The sequence below is a fragment of the Equus asinus genome, chromosome 8 (genome assembly GCF_041296235.1).
Source record: "Equus asinus isolate D_3611 breed Donkey chromosome 8, EquAss-T2T_v2, whole genome shotgun sequence".
Classification (NCBI taxonomy): Eukaryota; Metazoa; Chordata; class Mammalia; order Perissodactyla; family Equidae; genus Equus; species Equus asinus.
Window position 1 is genome coordinate 33533506 of NC_091797.1, and position 19959 is coordinate 33553464.

General features: G+C 43.0%; 1 pseudogene; it reads left to right on the forward strand.

Annotated features, from left to right (window-relative positions):
• The first annotated feature begins 546 nt into the window (after nt 1–546).
• Nucleotides 547–14763, forward strand: LOC139046002 (spliceosome RNA helicase DDX39B-like; annotated as a pseudogene).
• Nucleotides 14764–19959: the final 5196 nt, after the last annotated feature.

Consider the following 19959-nt stretch of genomic DNA (forward strand, 5'->3'; position numbering starts at 1 on the left):
CTGGAACAGCTGGACAACATCCACATGCAAAAAAGTGAATCTAGACACACATCTTACACCCATCACAAAGATCAACTCTAAATGAATCGTAAACCTAGATGTAAAGTACAAAGTTATAAAATTCCCAGAAGATAGGAGAAAACCTAGATGACTTTGGGTATGGTGATGGCTTCTTAGACACAACAGCAAGGGCATGATCCATGAAGGAAGTAATTGATAAGCTGGATTTCATTAAAATTAAAAAATTCTGCTCTATGAAAGACAATGTCAAGTGATTGAGAAGAGAAGCCACAGAATGGGCAAAAATATTTGCAAAAGATTGTCTGATAAAGGTCTTTCACCCAAAATATACAGAGAAGTCTTAAAACTCAACAGTAGGAAAAGAAACGACCTGATTGAAAAGTGGGTCAAAGATCTTAACAGTGATACCTTATCAAGGGAGATTTGCAGATGGTCAATAGGCATATGAAAAGATTCTCCACATCATGTGTTATCAGGGAAATACATATGAAAACAACAATGAGGTACCACTACACACCTGTTAGCATGGCCAAAATACAGAACACTGACCACACCGAGTATGAGGTTGATGTGGAGCAGCAGGAACCTTCATTCACTGCTGGTGGGAATGCACAATGGTGTAGCCACATTGGAAGACAGTTGGTGGTTTCTTACAAAACTAAACATACTCTTACCATACAGTCTAGCAATCACACTCCTTGGCATCTACCCAAAGGAGCGGAAAACTTATGTCGACGTAAAAACTTGCACACAAATGTTTATAGCAGCTTTATTCCTAATTGCCCAAACTTGGAAACATGTATGATGTTTTTCAGTAGGTGAAAGGATAAATATGCTGTGGAACATCCAGACAATGGAATATTATTCAACATTCAAATAAATTAGCTATTAAGTCATGAAATGACGTGGAGGAACCTTAAATGCATACTAGTAAGTGAAAGAAGCCAATTTGAAAAGGCTACATAAACGACTCCAACTATATGACATCTTGCAACGGGAAAGCTATGAAGACAGTAAAAAGATGAATGGTTGCCAAGGTTAAGCTAGGGGGTATGGTTAAGTAGGTGGGGATTTTTAGGGTAGTGAAAATACTCTATGTTATATCATAATGATGGATACATGTCATTATATTTATCCAAACCCATAGAATGTGCACCACCAAAGTAAACCCTCTTGTAAACTATGGCCTTTGGGTGATGTTGGCTCATCAGTTGTAACACTTGTACCACTCTGGTGAGGGATGTTGATAGTAGAAGAGGCTATGGGCATGTGGGGGCGGAGGGTATATGGGAAATCTCTGTACCTTGCTTTTAACTTTGCTGTGAACTTAAAACTGCTCTAAAAAAATAAAGTTTTAGTAAAACGAAAACAAAACAAAGCAAACAATTCATCTAGCTTGTTGTATGCATTAATAGTTCATGTTTTTTGATCACTGAATAGTATTCTAGTGTCTGTTGTACTCTTTGTTTATCTTTCCACTTTTGAAGGATATCTTGTTTACAGTTTTTGGTGATTATGAATAATGCTACTCTAAATATTAACCTGAAGTTCTGTGGAAATAAGTTTTCAATTCACTTAGGTGAATATGTGGGAGTGGGATTGCTGGGCTGCATGCTAAGAGTACGTTAAAGTTTGTAAGAAAGTTTCTTGATGTCTCAACATATGATTTCTCTTAGTGAATGCACCATAAGCACTAAAAATGTATGTATTCTGGGGGCCAGCTCAATGGCGTAGTGTTTAAGTTCAGACACTTTTAGTGCTTTTTTTTCGCGGAATCTTGTTTGAAACAAACCACTAGTTTTATTTTATCTGAAAATATCTTTTCTTTTTTTCCCTGAAGAACACTTTAACTGATGTAGAGTTTTGAGTTAACAGTTTGTTTTCTTATGGTGCTTAAAAAATGTCATTTCATTGTCTTCTGACTTCCATTGTTTCTGATGAAAAATTAGAGACATATTCACTGGTCAGTCTTATAACTGTTCCCTGTATGTAACGTGTAATTTTCCTCTGGTTGCTCTCAAGATTTTGTGTTTATCTTTGGTTTTTGTCAGTTTTACTAGGTGTGGTTTTATGTATATATATATACTGCTTGGGGTTCAACAAGTTTATTGAATCTATAAATTCATGTCTTTTACCAAATTTTGGAAAGTTTCGGGCTGATCTCTGACAAAATAGAAATGGCAAGCAATAGGATACATTGAAGTATATGAGGAAGCCATTTGATGTAAACCTAATTCAGCCTGACCTTGTCTTTCCAAAAGGGCCTCACCGTGGCTGTTGAGCATGCGTTGTATATCTGCTTTAGACATTTCCTATGGCAAGAAAAAGGCCCTTGAGATAAAGGTGCAACTTCCCTCCCCCTCCCAACGTGGGCATTCCCTTAAGGATTAAGCATCTTTCCTTAGGCTAGGAACTGATTGTTGCGCTCACCTGTGACTACCCAACTAGAGACAACAGACTTGCTTCCTGCTGCACCCGCCAAGATAGCAGACCCACTACCTGCTGTGTCGATCAGGCGCTGTGCCGACAGGGCAATCTTGTGACTATTGTAAGAGGGACATTTCAGTCATATGTGAAACATCCTGTTTGGGGGTATATAACCACTCTGTATACCTCACTTCTTTGGTGCCCTTTCCTCCTTTGGGAAGAAAGGCCCCAGGCCATGGTCCGCAGATTTTAGCTCAGAATAAACTCTCCCAAATTTTCATTTGTAGATTGGTTATGGATTATTTTTGTCGACATCTCTTTATATATTTTTTCTATCCTGTTCTCTCTTTCCTCTCCGGGGGTTCCAGTTACACACATGTGTGCTTTCTTGGATATTGTCCACAAGGCTCTGAGAATCTGTCACAGGCAAGCTTCAGAAGAACTCAGCAAAATAGCTTTTCCCTTCTCTAAGGGCACTAAGGCACATCAGGGTTTGGTGACCTGTCCAAGTTACACAAGCAACTGAGTGACAGAATCAAGGATTAAAAACCAATCCTTCCATCATAACCCAGTGACTTAAAATAGAATCCAGTAATCCATCCTGATATTAAATGGATATGTAAATAAATATTCGGGGACAGGCGGAGTGAAAACTCTACTCTCTACTGTGGAATGCTAATTAGTAAATATAAGAGAAAGAATCGAGTTTGAAAAACCATTGTTTGCAACCATAGTAGTAATAATGGATACAGACAGGAATCATCAAGGAAGGCTAAACTAATGAGTGAATGTTGTTGAAGAACAGGATAGTTACATATTTTCAAAGTATCTCCCCTCAAGTTCCTTCTCAATTATAATGGAAAACAGTAACTTTATCCTGGAAATACTTGGGAGGCACTTCCTTAACCCAGTGATCAAGTTGACGTCACCCACAGTGGGCTTCCTGATGTGAGGCTCTGAGAAGGATGCAACATCCCTTTTGCAATATTCCTACCAGAACTGCATAACTAGAATCTAATCATGATGAGACATTGGATAAACTCAAGTTGAAGAACTTTCCATGATATAAAGGGCCTGTCCTCTACGAAAATACCAACATTGTTAAAAAGAAATAAAATCTGAGGAACTGTTCCAGATTAAAGGACACTAAAGATACGTGACAACTGAATGCAGTGCGTGTTCCTGGATTAGATCCTGGACTGGAAAACAAGTGCCTGTAAATATTATTGTGACAATTTGGGACATTTGAATAGGGACAGTAGTATTGAGTCCACGTTAACTTTCCTGATTATGATTATTGTGCTCTGGGTGTGAAAGAAAATGTTCTTGTTAGAAATATATGCTAAAACTTTTGTGAGTAACAAGGCAGAGATATCTACAATTTATTTTCATATCATTATATATGCAGCAAATGTGGCAAAATGTTAGCAGTTGGTGAATCTGGGAAAACGTATATAGGATTTTCTTGTGCTATACCTGCATGCTTTCTCTAAGTTTGAAATTATTTCAAAATAAAAATTAAAAGAAATCAAGTTATTCTGAGTTCAACACAACATATCATAATTTGTTTAGTATAGTCTTTACTAGTCAAACATGGATGGTTATTTCTCTAATATTTTGACCTTTTCTTGAAATCACTTGTTTCAATCTCCCAGCATTAGGATATCCTTAATACTGTTCCCTCCTGTTTGAAGACTTCTGTTTGAAGACTTCCTAAATGACATCTTTCAAATACAGAAAACTCTCTAAATCTAGGGATTGTGGGATTTGGTGAAAAGTATCTCAGTTTAACTTCTACCACGAACTTTGGCCATCAAGGTAAGAGGAATGAGAGGGAGGGAGGAATGCCTTTATTTTCTTTCACTTGGAAGAGCTCCCCGCTCTTGCTGTTCTTTGCATGTCCCTGGGCCTGAGGGAAGGATGGCTCCCTTAGGCCATGAGAGAAAAATGATAATGTGGAAACATCTTCCTCCATCTCCACCTCAATCCTTTGGCTTTGAGTGTTGAGCTCTGGAGTCTGAACAGGAACAGATACCTGTGATCTGCTCACACTGAGCCCTGTCCGGTGCCTGGTGGTGGGATGACCTTATCTCCTGGATGTTCTTCTTTTTGGTCCTTGGGAAAAGTCCCTGGCCAACCTCCCTATTGACACCTGGGAGACTCAGCCATCCTGGAATGATCACTATCTTTGAATCAAGCACTGACTTCTCAGCATTTACACCTTGTCAACCACCTGTTAAATGCTCTTTCAATGATTTTCTCAGGATTTGTTTAAAAAGGGTGTGGTTATAACCCCAAGCACGTGGATTTTGAGAACCCTAAAAAGAAGAACCCCTCAGGGAAAGAGCCCTCTCTGATTTCTCCCAGAACACCTCATTTCATCTTCTCATCCATTCACTTGGTTGCAAAGTGGCTTCCATTTCGCCTGACTTTATTGCAAAAAGTGGAAATAAAATCCAGGATCTCAAACACTGCCCCTCAGGAAACAGGCACATCAGAAAGACCCTGGTCTCTACTTCTCCAGTCCCGGAGATTCTGTGTTTTGATTCCTGTGTGTCCATTACAAACACTGGAATACCTCACTTTTCATTCCCTTTCAGTATCGGAAAATGAGCTGAGTTTTCAGCGTATTTCCTTCCAGAGAGTTTAGTGCAGAGATAATCTGCCCAAATCCAGTGTCATGGTTTCCTGAGTCAATAAAGAAGCCAACACGTGAGTTCCTTCAAGAAAAATAAAGAGAATTCCCAGACTCCAAATTCCATGTGGCAGCTGTGAGATGGGGCTGGTAGGATCCATCCTCACCTCGGGTCACACGGGAGAATATACAACTTTTAGGTCCCCATGGGAGGCAGTCAGTCACGCCGTCTGGGGGACATGCAGGAAAATCCTCAGGGAGGATTCTGTCTACTCAGCTGCCTCCTTCAGCAGCTTCCCCTGAAGAAACCCCGAAGTCTTAGGAATCAGTTAAGAGCAAAGGTATTAATTGTCGCTGATAAAGTGAAAAACCAGCCATCTGCCACCCAGTAGGGAAGCCACTTACGACAACTTTAGGACAATTTCCTACTTCTACCCTGGACATGTCTTCACATGCAGAAGCTGTGGCAGTTGCCCCTGAAACATTGTTCCAAGTTGTGCTTCTAGGAATCTGGTCGTAGGGTGCCTGGCTCCCAAATTCTGCCCAGACTGACTTTTGTTTTTTTCAGCCAATTTCGTAGATGAAAAATAATGTCTTGTTTCACTTTTCAATCCTTTGTTGCTACCCAGCCGAAACATTTTTCCACGGGTACTGGCCATTTAGATCTCCCTTCCTGTGAATTGCTTTTTCATAGCGTTGATGCTGTGTCTTAATTAAGTGTAGGATGCAGAGGAAAGAATGGAGAAAATTAACAATTATTGATTGCTTGTTACTTGCCAGACAGTGTAGACTATTGGCTTCACAGGGACTCACTTATCCTTACAACAGGTCTGTTGTTTCCCCATTTTATGGGTGATGATGCTACAGCTTCTGCATGTGAAGAAAAGCCTAGTGTAGAAGTGGGAAACTGTCTTACAAAAGGTTAGTGTAAAACGGAGAGTATATGGTCATCAATGCCACAACCCATGGCTTTCTGAGTGACCTCTCCACTGTTTGAAGTAATCCTCCAGTGAATAAAAACACTTTCTCTATGATAATAAAACACTGCTTCTTTGTGATAATGTCTCTTATAGGCAATCATCTCCTCTTGCTAATTTTTCATTCAAGGTGGAATAATTGGGGTAATTGGTGCTGATAGGCCACTCTCTGAGGAATTTCTCAGAAAACCTCATGAGATGTTCTCCAGGAGGCTGCACCAGAGGGAATGAGGCCTCGTATTTCTGCCATCCTGCTGTATCCACTGTGATGGAGTTTAGTCCAGGTATGATGACAAACCGGAAATGTAGAAATGCAAGCGCAGGACCAAACCTCTCCCCTTGTCCTGATCCCATGTGCTTTTCAATCGCTCTTGCTCTGTGTGCTTTAGGGGTATTTTCTTGAGAGAAACAGAGCACAGGAAACACTGTTCTTGGCTCTGAATCTTTTGTCTGCAATTCCTGTTATACATGGATCTAACCAGCGGATGGCGGACTAGCCATTAGGTTTCCTAGCCCTGCTTTTCCTTGATCACACCCACTTGTGGAGTGTGCGGGCTTCACAGGTACAAATTAACAAAGAGGAACATTTTGTTTTTATCTGAGCTGGGATTCCCTTTGTGAGGTTGGGAATGGGAATGTCCAGTTATAATTCAGAGATGACAAATACTACTCCGAAAAACGAGAAAAGAGATTAAATAATGTGTGTCTTTGGCGCCTCAGCTCTGAGCTGCTGATTTCTTGTGTTGAGTGTCTGAGAGATGCTGAACATTCAGTATAAAGCAGGACACTTCGAGTTCTCAGAGGATCCTCGTTCGTAATTGTATTGGAAAATAGTTTGTCAGTTTCATCACTCTCCCCCAGCCCCGACCCCGTGTCATTTTTAAGGAAGTTAAACACTGATCTCTTCAAAAAAATTACCAACAGATGAAATAATATACTGTCTGGGGTTTTCTTCAGAATAACGCAGTGTGTGATGGTTGGGGTGTGGATGAATCCCGATGGGGCGTGATCGATGGAGTGCTGAGTGAAGGGTCAGGGGGTTCACTCACATTCTCTCTAATATTGTGTGTGTGGAAAATTTCCTCAGCACAGAGTTTAAAAAACAAGTATGAAGGTCACCCAGACCCAGTTGGGGCACCGTGGATTCTGAAGAATCAAGAGATCCTGGTTACAATTCCAAAGTACACCGCCAATCAAGATAGATATTTTGAAATGCAACTGCAGGGACTAAATGCCTTTAAATATCTCCACCCTCCTCCTCTTGGTCTTCACAGGTCAGGGGGCTCACTCTGTGTCTCCTCTCATCCATTGGTTCCATGTGGGCAAGGACTGGAGCCCAACCTCTGATGGGGCAGGGAGTGAGGATTTAAAATACTGTGTTATCATCAATGACAGGTAATAGGATTGTCATTGAGAGGGAGGGCCAGGTAGGAGACACCTGGTGAGTTGCTGTCCCCAGGAATTCCTTTTTCACTCTCTGATAGAAAGTGTAGACAGGGACCATAGACCCCTGGTCTCAGGGGTCTCATACCCACCTGAAAATTGCATGAAAATTGTGTGGGAATGCGGGTGAGGGATTTTAGGTGGGGGCAGGTGTTGGGCAAGGCCGTAGCTTTCATGAGATGGTCAAAGTTGTCTTAATTCACTGAGAGGACAACCGAATCTGAATAGAGTCGGCCCATCTGACTGACTCTGAGGGGAAACACTGGAGACACAGGTGCCCAAGGATTCTGAGACACCCGTGGGAGGGGCTCCCTTCAGCTGTCCTTGTTCCCTCAGCTCTTGCTTCAGCTGGGGAAACTTCCTGAGGGCTTCCAGGTCATGTTTGCAGCCTGAAGTGGAGTGACCCTGAGCTAATGAAGATAAGTTCCAGTTCCCCTCACCTACACAAGACTCTTCTTTGTAATTACTCACTTTCGTGTCTAATTTTGTATTTATACTTTGCATTCTTTTTACTAAAGGATACCTACAAATTGTATAAACTTTAGCCCCCGTAAACCTTGCCTGTTTATACTGTAGAAGTGTCTCCCACATCACTATATCTCACAAGTGGAAGGTAGGTCACGCTGTTTCTACTGCCCCTGGTCACCTAGTTACCACCCCTGAGGAACTGTTACCAGTTGTTGTGCATCTTTCCAGAGACTGATTATGCATTTAAGCTCTTACACTGTTCTTTACACAATAAAAGATTTTTCCCAGACCAGCCTTGGTGAGGCCAAGTGGTTAAATTCACTGCTCTCCACTTTGGTGGTCCGAGTTTTGCTCCTGGGTGCAGACCTATACCACTCGTCTGTGAGTGGCCATGCTGCGGTGGGAGCTCACATACGAAAAGAGGAAGATTGGCAGTGGATGTGAGCTCAGGGTGAGTCTTCCTCAGGACAAAAGGAATTTTGCATCTCCATATCTGGTTTCATGATTTGCTGAGAAATTTCATGAAATGTCCCTGGGCATCACTTAGTGTCATTCTGAAGGAAGAGTTGTTCAAGTAAGATTCAACCAAGGACTTAGTATGGTGAAGACACAGCCCACAGTCCTTCATGTTAACAATGGAGCCGTCCAAGACTTCATCATAATTCCTATGGGATACTTAGATAAGTTCTACCCTGATGTTTTGTTTTGATTCTATATTCACATTGATTTTGAACACACAGGCACTCCCTGAGTCCCATGCCCTGCTCCCCACCCCAACTCTCCCCTCTAGGTCTACTACAGATGATAGAAAACTGGGTGGAAGAGAGACATAGTGCTTCAATCCAGAGTCAATGCACAGTGGACTTTGGAAACTTTGAGATTCTCCTTCATGAAGAACAAAAGGGAAATACTGTATATTCATAAATATGATGGTGATGTTGTGTGAGTGTTTATTTTCTTAGTTGGCAAAAGGAATTCAGGTGGCATATATTCTAGTGCATAATTTAAGTGGGGCAGTTAAAAATAAACACAACAAAAGTCAACATACCATAGCAAAGATCTAGATACCATATTTATGTGGGATACAGTCAAGCATTAGTGTCCTCAGCTTTCGGCACCTCAGGCCGTAAGAGAAACAACTGGGGAATGTGCTAAACCACCTGGAGAGAAAAACACATTCTTATGATGTATTTAAGGAAGAACTTATCATGTAGAATTGTTGTAAATGTCATTGCTTACAAAAATGAAAATTATTGATAGGTATAATCTTGAAAAGATAGAAAATTGGCTCTTAAACGTCTACTTGAAATACCTCCTAGAGGAAGATTGAGATCAAATGATTAACAATTTAAAGAAGGCCTTTTCCTGCAGATCTAAGTAAATGTGGCCTAGGAAAATCCCTTTCCAATAATCGAAACAAAGACACAGGAAAAGGAGTGTCCAGAGGGGACAGCGCCTAGAGGAATGGGCAGTTTCATGGAGAGCATCTCTCCCACTGACCAGGAATCCTAACCAAGAAAACTGCGGAGCTGCCAAGGACTTGTGAAAACCCCATATCTTCATCTATACTTTTACTCAGAATGAATTTGCACTGTATTCGGGGGAAGAGAGCAATGAGGGAGCCTGAAAGAAGGGCTGAGTTTTAATCAAATGTCCTCAACTGGATTAAGGTTCAAGCACAGGTTTAGATCCCAGACTCCAAGTGTCAGAGGCGCATGGCCCTGTACAGAATATTTCCCAATTAATTTCTTTACCTGGAAATTAATCTGAGCACCCCCACCTCAGGACCTTTGCACTTGCTACTCCTCTTACCTGGGCTGCTTCTGCCTCACTTCTTTCATGTCTTTGTCCTCAGTGATGCCTGCTCTGTTTAGACTTCCAACCCCCAGCACCTACTACCCTCCACACACTTTTCCTCCCTCTACTTTCTCTGTAGCACAAATCATGACCTGATGTACCACATAATTTATTTATTTAACTTCGTGTCAGTCTCCTAAAAGTATAATGAAAATTTCATGACAGAGTGTATTTTTGTCATTTTTTTTTCACTGCTTCTACTGAGCACTTGCACTATTTCTTGGCAAATTATAGGTTTAATAAACATATGTTGAATGAATGAATCTGAATATATTTTTATTTTTCTTAAGGTCAGATTCTGCAGAGCCCATCAAGATAAATAGTTATCTTCAAATTTGCTAAACTAGTTAGTCTCTTTCTGTGTAAGAGATCTCTTTGGTTTGTTTTTCTTGACTTCAATTATTTGTCATTGCTGCTGTTGATGCTGCTGCTACAAAACTGTAGACTGATTCCCTTGAACCTGCTTCAATTCATCCTTCATTAGCCTTAGACACACTCCTGAGAGTCCTCTGTGTCTATGGTCTCCCAATACCATCCATTTTCTATGTCTTCGCCCTCAGAGTTCAGACTTGATCTTCATGGTTAAGGCCAGAGACACTGAAGTGCTGAGCTCTTGTGTGATGGTGCATGGCTGCCCTCGGTGTCTCCTTATTCCCATCCTCTGTGGGAAGGGCAGAGTGGAGCACCTGGAACACAGAGAGGACGTCTCTCTTGCTAATATTGATCGTCTCACAGCAGAAACTGCCTACACTCCACAATGGGGGTGGGGCATATCGGATGTGGAAAGAGGCTGACAAGGTGCTTGTCATCATTTGGGAGCTAACTCAGCCCTGCCTTGTCAGAGGACATTTGGATTGGAGCAAGCTGTGAACAGAGAGTTATTGAATCACCTTAGAAGTGAAAAAGTCTAAATGAGAGCAAGAGGGAGAAACTCCATGTAGAACCAATCAGTAGACAATATTGAGAAGAGGGCGAATAATAGCTCTAGAAAATATCCTTCAATTGTTGATAAGTGGATTCCTGACTGGGGAAGTAGAATAATGTAATTCTATTCATTTAAAGATTTGGAAGTGGAATGCAAATCAGTTTCCCCACAGGTGACATGTGGACAGGCCCAAGTGCCATCTGCACCCCAGGGCAGAGCAGCAATTGTCACAGGAGAGTGGGTAGCAACCCCGACATGCTTCCGTTGAAGATTGTTATGCCAGAGCTGGGCCGTCTTGTCTTACAGTGTAATTTTCTTCTGTTGTTGTTATATTGTTATTTTATTTCATTTTTATTAGATAATAGTTTCAAATTTTCAGAAGTTTAAAACTACCCAAAGCATACTGTGAAAATATTTTCAAAACTGTCTCCCCTTCTCACAGTTCCTACTGCTCTCCCCTTAGAGACCATTATCACTAGGTCTTGTATGTCTTTCTAGGCACGTATGTGCATAGGGGTGTGTACACACATCTATGTACATGAATTCCTGTTCCCTTTTTAAAGAAAATATAGCATAGTATACATAGTTCTGCAGCTTGATTATTTTTTGTTAATAATTCAATTTGGAGATCTTATTTGTCAATATGTGAAGAATTTCCCCTTTTCCTTTTTTTATATCTTTATGGTGTTCTACTATGTGGATGGATTTCATTGGTCCCTTATTTATTGACACTTGAGTAATTTTATCTTTTGCTATTGAAATAGTGCTGCAATGCATAATCTTCTTCTCTATGATTTCTAGGCATGATGATGTATCTGTAGGATAAATAATCAGAAGTAAGATTGTAACATTGATAGATGTTTTACCTCCACGGGAGGTATAAGGAAGTGTGGTTGATCTTCATTATACATTTGGGCAAATTTGGAGAAGTGTCGGTTCCACATCACTGAGAATCAGACTTCTCAGTTCCTCACCTCAAACCTAGAGAAACCAGCCACTCCTAGTTCACAGTCAGGGAGGGCGGTTCATATTGTAGGTGGAGACTTGAGATGAGCAGAGCTGCTGTATGGCTAAAGGAATAATAGACTTGGCTCAGGTTTTGAGCAAAAGACAGCCCAGCTGTACTTCCCTTTCCAGAAACTAATGAGTCAGCCTATAGAGTGAAGGAGAGAGGGTGGAGGAATCTGGCAATGGGAGGATAAGGGGCATGAGGGAAGGGGTGTGTTCACACCTGTAGCAGCAGAGCCTGATGCGCTTAGAGATTCAGGCATATCTGTTACATCTTGCCATTGGGTGGTTTCACTGCTTCTTTTCCTCCCTGCAAAATTCCCTTCCCGTGACAGTTTTCAGTTGAACAATCCTGAAACTCAACTGATCGGAAGGAAATGACGTCTAATGTGGAAGACACCACATAAAAATGTAGGTATTTTGGGCGTTGGGGAGTGGTGTTCAATCTTTTCTCTTCTCCCCATCTCCCCCCATGGGGTATATTGGAGACCAACTTCTTCCACCCCCCCCAAGGTTTAACCCCCCAATCTGCCCTCCTCCTGTTCCCCACCCATTTCGTCTCCCCCCCCCCCCCAGCGAATGGAGAGCATGGATGATGAGACGAAGCTGAGGCTGCATGCGTTGCAGCAGTGCTACATGAAACTGAAGGACAATGAGAAGAACCGGAAGCTCTTTGACCTTCTGGATGTCCTTGAGTTCAAGGAGATCAGTTGTTCAAGTTCCAGTAGGGGGATGAACATATCTCCAACTGTAGGAGAAACCTGTATTAAGTACCCTTTTATTGAGAAAACCATGTATCTGATTTGAGAGAGAATGGTGGAGAAATTCTCTTACATGTAATTCTTTTAAATGAGAATATAAATATCTTTTTGGGGCTGGCCATGAACAAGGTGGAAACTGCTTTTCTGTTCCATGGCTGGCACCAACAGGTACTCAATAAATAAGAACCTCAATAAATAAACCTCAAAATATGAAAACCCTTGAGGGGTTTAATAAGTTCGTAAAAGTCCCCAAATATCTTGGGGCTGTTAGGTCCTTAATTTGCTTGTTAGTTCTTGTGTTACTGATGGAGGAAAAGCCTTCCATCACTGTACCTGTTGTGTGGTTTATCATCACTGAAAACGACTTTCTAGAATAGGGTAGGTTGCTTATGTTCGGTATTTTGATGAGCAGGTATATTGGTCATGGTCTTTCTAGACTTTAGTTCTAATTTTTACCACTTCTTCGAGAGGTGTCCTCATCCTTGTCTCCTAACATCTGGTAATTTCGGTTACTGTTCTCTGCATCTTCTCTGTAACATGTCTGCTCAGGAAAACTCAAAGCCGAGAGAGAGAAGCTAAGTTATATCTAGAGCAGAAGAGGAACTATGTGATGGAGACTAAGAATTCCTTTAGAAGAGTGTAATCACTGAAAACTCCTTTGCACATAATCTCTCTCACACACCCATGAACACACATCCCCCTTCTCACTCAGATGCAACCCCCCCCCACACACACACACAGGTGGAGATCTTTGTGAAGTCTGTGCAGTGTTGCTTTGCCCTGGCCCAGCTCTCAGTGGAGCAGAACTTCCCAGCCATTGCCATCCACCGACAGATGCCCCAGGAGGAGAGATGAGTCAGAGATGGGGAAGATGTTTTGTGTCCTTGGGAGGAAAAGAGGCCATTGAGAGAAGGGACTTTCAACATTTTCCTAATTTCCTCTCTCGTGAAGGCTTTCTCCGTATCAGCAGTTTAAAGATTTTCCATGACGAATTCTTGTGGCTACCAACCTATTCAACCGAGGCATGGACATCGAGCAGGTGAACATTGCCTTTGACTGTGACATGCCTGAGCATTCTGACACCCACCTGCATTGGGTAAGCCTCACACCAAGAAGAACACCCCATTGTCCTCCTCCAACCCTCTATTTTCTGTATCTTTTCAACCTTCCATCTTCATCCCTCCTTTTGGGTGTCTTCCCTTTTTGGGGGTCTTCTAGTTCTATCCTCTGTGTCCTTCCAGGTGGCCAAGCAGGCCAGTTTGGCTCCTAGGGCTTGGCCATCACATTTGTGTCAGATGAGAATGATGCCAAGATCCTCAATGATGTGTAGGATTGCATTGAGGTCAATATTAGTGAGGTGTCTGATGAGATAAACATCTCGTCCTACAGTGAGTATTGAAACTGGCCTCCCCAACTCTTTAGATTCCCCTTGTTCTTTAGTGTGTTTGTTGTAAATCCTACTATGTAGCAAAGCCTCTGCTGCATAATGGACACTTGACAAGTTCGTGGCCCCCTGGTCTAGATGCCCTGTTGGGATGTTTGTTGGAATCTACATGGGGTCGCTTTCTTTTCTTGTGACATTTCTTTTTCCCACCCTCAAGTCTATCCTCTGAACCCACACACCACATAAACAACTGCATGTATGGGTGTGTGTGTCTCTGCCAACCTCACTTTTTCTTTTCTGTGTCTTATCCTAACCATGCCATGTTTTCTCTTCAGTTGAACAGACGCGGTAGAGGACTTACCCACCCATTGTGGAAAGTGACAGCTGTCCCTCTTCAGGAGATGACACCAGGGGTAGGAGCAAAGGATACGCTACTGCCACTTACCCCCAACCCCCACTTTATGGCTTCCCCTTTTGCATCACCACCACTTCTAAACCTCCATTTCCTGATTTGTCAGAACTTTTTTTTAACAAAACTAGAAAACACATGCGTCTGTGATGTCTGTAAATGCTCCGTCCCTTTATTGGTTTTGGGGTGACATTATTTTAGGCTATGATCCAGGGTATATTCCTGTTAAGGACTGTGTGCCCTGCTGTGGGGCAGAGGTCTGTGGGAGGGGTCAAAGTGGGGATGTGACTAAAAAGACTGCAGAGACCATGGCTCCCCACTTTTTTCCAATTTCTGACCCTTTGTAGAGGTGTCTTCCGTTTTTCTGAGTGGCCTGGGGGAGGCTGGGATGTTTCTGATTGAGGAGCTCGGTGAGCTGGTGCGTAATATTTCCTTTGTTGGAGGGTGAAGTGGGAACTGGTGGAAAGCTTAGGCGTCTCCTCTCAGGCTGTCTCTGTGTCTCCTCATCCGTTCCTTCAGCTTCTGGGTCTTGAGCACCAGGGCATGGGCTTCCCAGGCCCCTTGTTGCCCTTCCAGTAGGGCCTGGGACAGCTCCAGCTGCTGCTCCAGCAACTCCTCAGCTTAGGCCAGCTCAGCTGAGGGGGTGGGGCTGGGGATCCTGGGTGAGGGGGACATTGGGGAGGGAACTTCATCAGCCAGGACAGGGGCCTGAGGCACGTTGGAAGTCAGGAATTAGGCCTCTCCCATTTTGGGACCCTATTGAAGGTCATCTGTACTGTGCAGCCCACCTAGCTTCCTGTGTTAGGTAAAGGCCTCTAGGTGATAGGGGCTATGACTGGCCTGGTACATGGATATAGGGTTATGGGAAAAGAAAGACTGATTGTCCCCACCCCTCAGAAGCAATGACCTCTTAGATGGGAACTCTTCATGGACTGTGCAGGGAGGGAAGCGTGTGGGAGAGGGAGCCCTGAGGCCTGGAGTGGGGTCGGGGTGGGGAGCTGAGAGTTGGAACAAGGCAACAAACTCCAGGAGTGTAGGGAGCTGGTATCTGCAGGTCTGTGCTGCAGGATAAGTTTGAAAGGACCCCTTCGCAGTAGAAATACCCCCCACATGCCCCTCACGACCTGCACCCCCACACTTGGGGCTGCTTACCTGTGAGTATGACTTCATCTTTCACCAATACCACACTGTGTTGGTTACCATAGCTTTATAGTAAGTCTTGAAGTCCGGCTGTGTGAGTCCTCTGACTCTGCTGTCTCATGGTGTGCTGGCTACTCTGGCTCTTTGGCCTCTCCATATAAACTTCAGAATGAGTTCATCAATATCCTTGCTGGGGTATTGACAATATCAGCTGTCAGTATCTAAAATAACTTGCTGGGATTTTAATTTGAATTCTGTTGAATCTATAGATCAGCTTGGGAAGAACTGACATCTTGACAAGATTGAATTTTCCTATCCATGAACATGGAATATTTTTCCATTTATTTAGTTCGATGATTTCTTTCATCAGAGTTTTCTAATTTTCCTCATATAGATCTTGTACATATTTTGATAGATTTATACCAAGTGTTTAATTTTTTGTGTGCTAATGTAAATGGTATTGTGTTTTTAGTTTCAGCTTCCAGTTGTTCATTGCTGATCTATAGGAAAGTGATTGACTTTTGCATATCAACCTTGTGTCCTGCATTTTGCTATAATTGCTTAGTTGTTATTCCAGGAGTTAGTGGTTGTTGTTGTTGATTCTTTGGATTTTCTACATAGACAATCAAGTCGTCTGCCAATAAACAAAGTTTTCTTTCTTCCTTCCTCCTCTGTATATCTTTTATTTCCTTTTTTTTTTATTGGGTTTGTATTAGCTAGGACTTCCAGTCTGATGTTGAAAAGGAGTGGTGAGAGGAGACATTCTTGCCTTGTTCCTGATCTTAGCAGGAAAGCCTCTCGCTCTCACTTCTCACTATCTAGTATGATGTTAGCTGTGGGTTTTTGGTAGATTTTTTAAAAATCAGATTGAGGAAGTTCCCCCTCTATTCCTAGTTTGCCAAGAGTTTTTATCATGAACGAGTGCTTGATTTTGTCAAATGCTTTCTCGGCATCTATTGAGCTGGTCTTGTGAATTTTCCTTTTTAGGTTGTTGACGTGATGGGTTACATTAATTCATTTTCTAACGTTGAACCAGCCTTGTATACTTGGGGGAAACCCCACTTTGTTATGGCATATAGTTGTTTTTATACATTGTGAGTTACATTTGCTAATATTTTGTTGAGGATTTTTGCATCTATGTTCATGAGATATTGGTCCATAGTTTTCTTTTTTCTCAATGTCTTTGTCTGGGTTTGGTATTAGGGTAATATTGGCCTCATAGAATGAGTTAGGAAGTATTCCTCCTGCATCTGTCTTCTGGAAGTGATTGTCGAGAATTGTTATACTTTCTTCCCTAAATGTTTGGTAGAATTCACCAGGGAACCTATCAGGGCCTGGTGTTCTGGAATGTTATTAATTATTGATTCAATTTCTTGTATCGATCTAGATCTATTTGGATTGTCTACTTCATTTCACTTTTTAACATTATTTTTTGAATAATATTAGTTTGTAGAAGAGTTGTAAAGCTACAACACAGATTTCCCATATACCCTTCACCCAGCTTCCCTTGATGTTAACATCTTACAAAACCAAAATGTCAAGACAACAATGTTTCATTCTTACAAAAACAAAATGTCAAGACTAAGAAACTTGGAAACTAACCTAGGTGTAATAGTATTAACTAAACTATAGAATTTATTTGGATTTTACCAATCTTTCCACTATTGTCCTTTTTTTTTTTGTTCCGGGATCCAATCCAGGGTAGACTAATATGCATTAAGTTATCATGTCACATTAGGCTCTTCTGATCTGTTGAGTTTCTCACTCTTTACCTGTTTTCATGACCTTGAATGTTTTGAAGAGGAACGGAGAGAGAATTTGTAGAATGTCACTCAGTTTGGGTTCATCTGATGTTTCTCATCATTAGACTGGTGTTCTGGGTTTGGGGGAAGAATGCCATAGAAGTGAAGTGCCCTTCTCATCACATCATGTCAGGGGGAGCATGATGTCAACATGACATTTATCTCTGATTAAATTATGTCTTCCAAGTTTCTGTAACTTTTCCCTCTCCATATTCTATTCTTTAAAAGTGAGTCACCACGTCCAGCCCCCTTTCAAGGGGAGAGAAGGTAAGCTCCACCTCCTGGCAGGGGGATCCTCTTGCATCTATGTTCACGAGAGACATTACTTGGAATTCTTCTGTAGGGAAGATTTGTCCCTTTTTCCCATTTAAAAATTTTCAATCGCCTATCTATTTCAGTGTGAACTTGATATTTACTTTATATTTTGGGTCATAATCCAAGACTATTGTTATTTTGCTGCTCAAATTGTTCCAGCTTTGTTCCTAGGGAGCTCTTTCATGTTGGTTCCTGTGTCCCTTTGACGTGCACGATTTTGTGGAGTTGCACTTCTCTTCTGCTTTACAAGATGTTCCAGGCTCATCTTGTGTTGTTTCTGTCTCAGCTCTAGAATCAGCTATATATCTAAGGATCCCTGGTTCCTTTTATTGGAGAATGATATTTGGAGACTAAGATCTGGGCACAGGGTGATGATTTCACTTTCTAAAGAGGACACAGAAGTTCTAAGAGCCGTCCAAGCTCACACAGGCAAATAGGTGGCTCTCACTTCAGCACCATGTTCGAGTTTGTTCAGTGCAGCCTTTAGGACCCAACTACTATGGCCAGTTCTCCATACATGCCTCTCTCTGTTAAAGCTGCTGTGTTTTCAGTCTACAGGGCTTAGACATTAAAATTTGATTTCTTAATATTTGGAGATTTCCTAAAAGAAAAACTTTGATCTTACAAAATTGACTAGAATAGGCAAGAGAAACAAAAAAGCATCTGGAGCAATCTCTTGTATTTTTCTTTCATGTGGAATATTTTCCTCTTCTTGCTGCTGTTTCCATGTCCCTGGGCCTGGGGGAAGGATGGCTCCCTGGGACTATGAGAGAAAAATGATTTGGAAACATCTTCCTTCATTGCCTCCCCCAGCTCTTCAGCTTCTCCTCGGGCTGTGCCCATCCTCCTCCCCCACCCCTGGCCCAGGAGCCCTTCCTGCCTTCAGCCTCACCTAGAGCCCAGCCTCTCCCCTAGAGCTGCCCCTTAGTGGAAGTGAGCCATTCCTACCGCAGGAGGGCAGAGGAGGAGAGAGAGAGGTCAGAGCCTGGGGCTGTGGGAGAAGGAACAGCAGGAAAGAAGGAGGTTAGAGTAAGAAGGACTTCTGAATGAGGGTGAGATGTGAGTGATCAGAGGGGGACTGAGGACATTGCTGGCATCTCCATTGAGGAGGGGAGCATTAGGGGCAAAGAACATGGGCAGAATCTGGATGAGGTTCACTCCCACGCTCACCCGTGTCCTCTGACAAAACCCCAGGTCATAGCAGGGGGCCCTTCAGGCCCAGGTCATCCACCAGACAGGTGTATCTTAGCTCCTCTGCAGCGAAGACCCCACCAGTGCGCAGCCCTTATGTGTATTGTCTCCCCTGTGTCAGGTTCCCCTGAGTCCTGAGTCCACAGTCAGCTCCTTCCCTTCCTGCAGCCAGGTCAGCATGGTGTTGGCAGGTAAAGAGTCAAATGCTCAGCCTCTCACAGTGTGATGGCCCTCAGAATCTTCCTTGTCAGTCATCACGACCTTGGAGGACACTGGAGAGAGACAGTAGAGAGATGGAGTGAGGTTGGGCCCCACCTTCGCTTCCTCCCTCTTCTCCTAGTCTTCCTCCACAGCAGCGCCTCCTCCCTCCCCCAGCCCCAGGACTTCTGAAAGCCCAGGCAGGGAGGGGGGAAGCCCACTTCTGTGCCAGGAGTCTCTCCACAGTGTGCGCATTCCACTCCCACTGCAGTTGTAGGGCCTGCTCCGTGCAGAGCCCAGGTACTCGCAGAAGGCGATCCAGGAATGTTCTTCCTTCAAATGTCTGCGAGGCTCAGTTCTTCACCTGCTTCAAGTCTGCTCAGCTGTCACCTCAATGATGCCCATCCTGACCTCACTATTTATAGTGCCACCTCTCCCATCACCTTGCATTGACTGTCGACTTTACATTGTTTTTTTCCTCTCTCTCTTTATAACTTTTTAACACACAATGAAGTTTTCTTTTTCCAAGGATGGCCTAAGCATTATCCCCCATCCCACAGGCTCCTTTACAATGTGACCTCGCCATCTCCTCTCTAGAGGTGGGGCCTAATTCCCTTCTTCTTGAATCAATGACCAGCTTTGACGACTAGAACATGGAATGGTGACATAGCTTGAATTCTGAGGTTCTGACCTATGAAGCCTCGTGGTTTCTGACTGGGCCACTTGCAACACTCCCTCCTGGACCCCAGGTGCTGAACTGAGAGCAGCTAAGCCACATGGAGAAGCAGGTGGAGGAGAACCTAGGTCCCCCTGTTAACAGCCCCAGTGAGCTCCCAGTCAACAGCCAGCATCACCTGCAGCCCCATGATGGAGCCCTCTTGAATGTTCTGGATCAGTCGGGCCTCCAGATGACTGAGGTCTCAGCCCATGTCACATGGAGCAGAAGAGCTGCCCGACTCAGCCCTGTCAACCCACGGAATGAGAGAGAACGAAAAGGT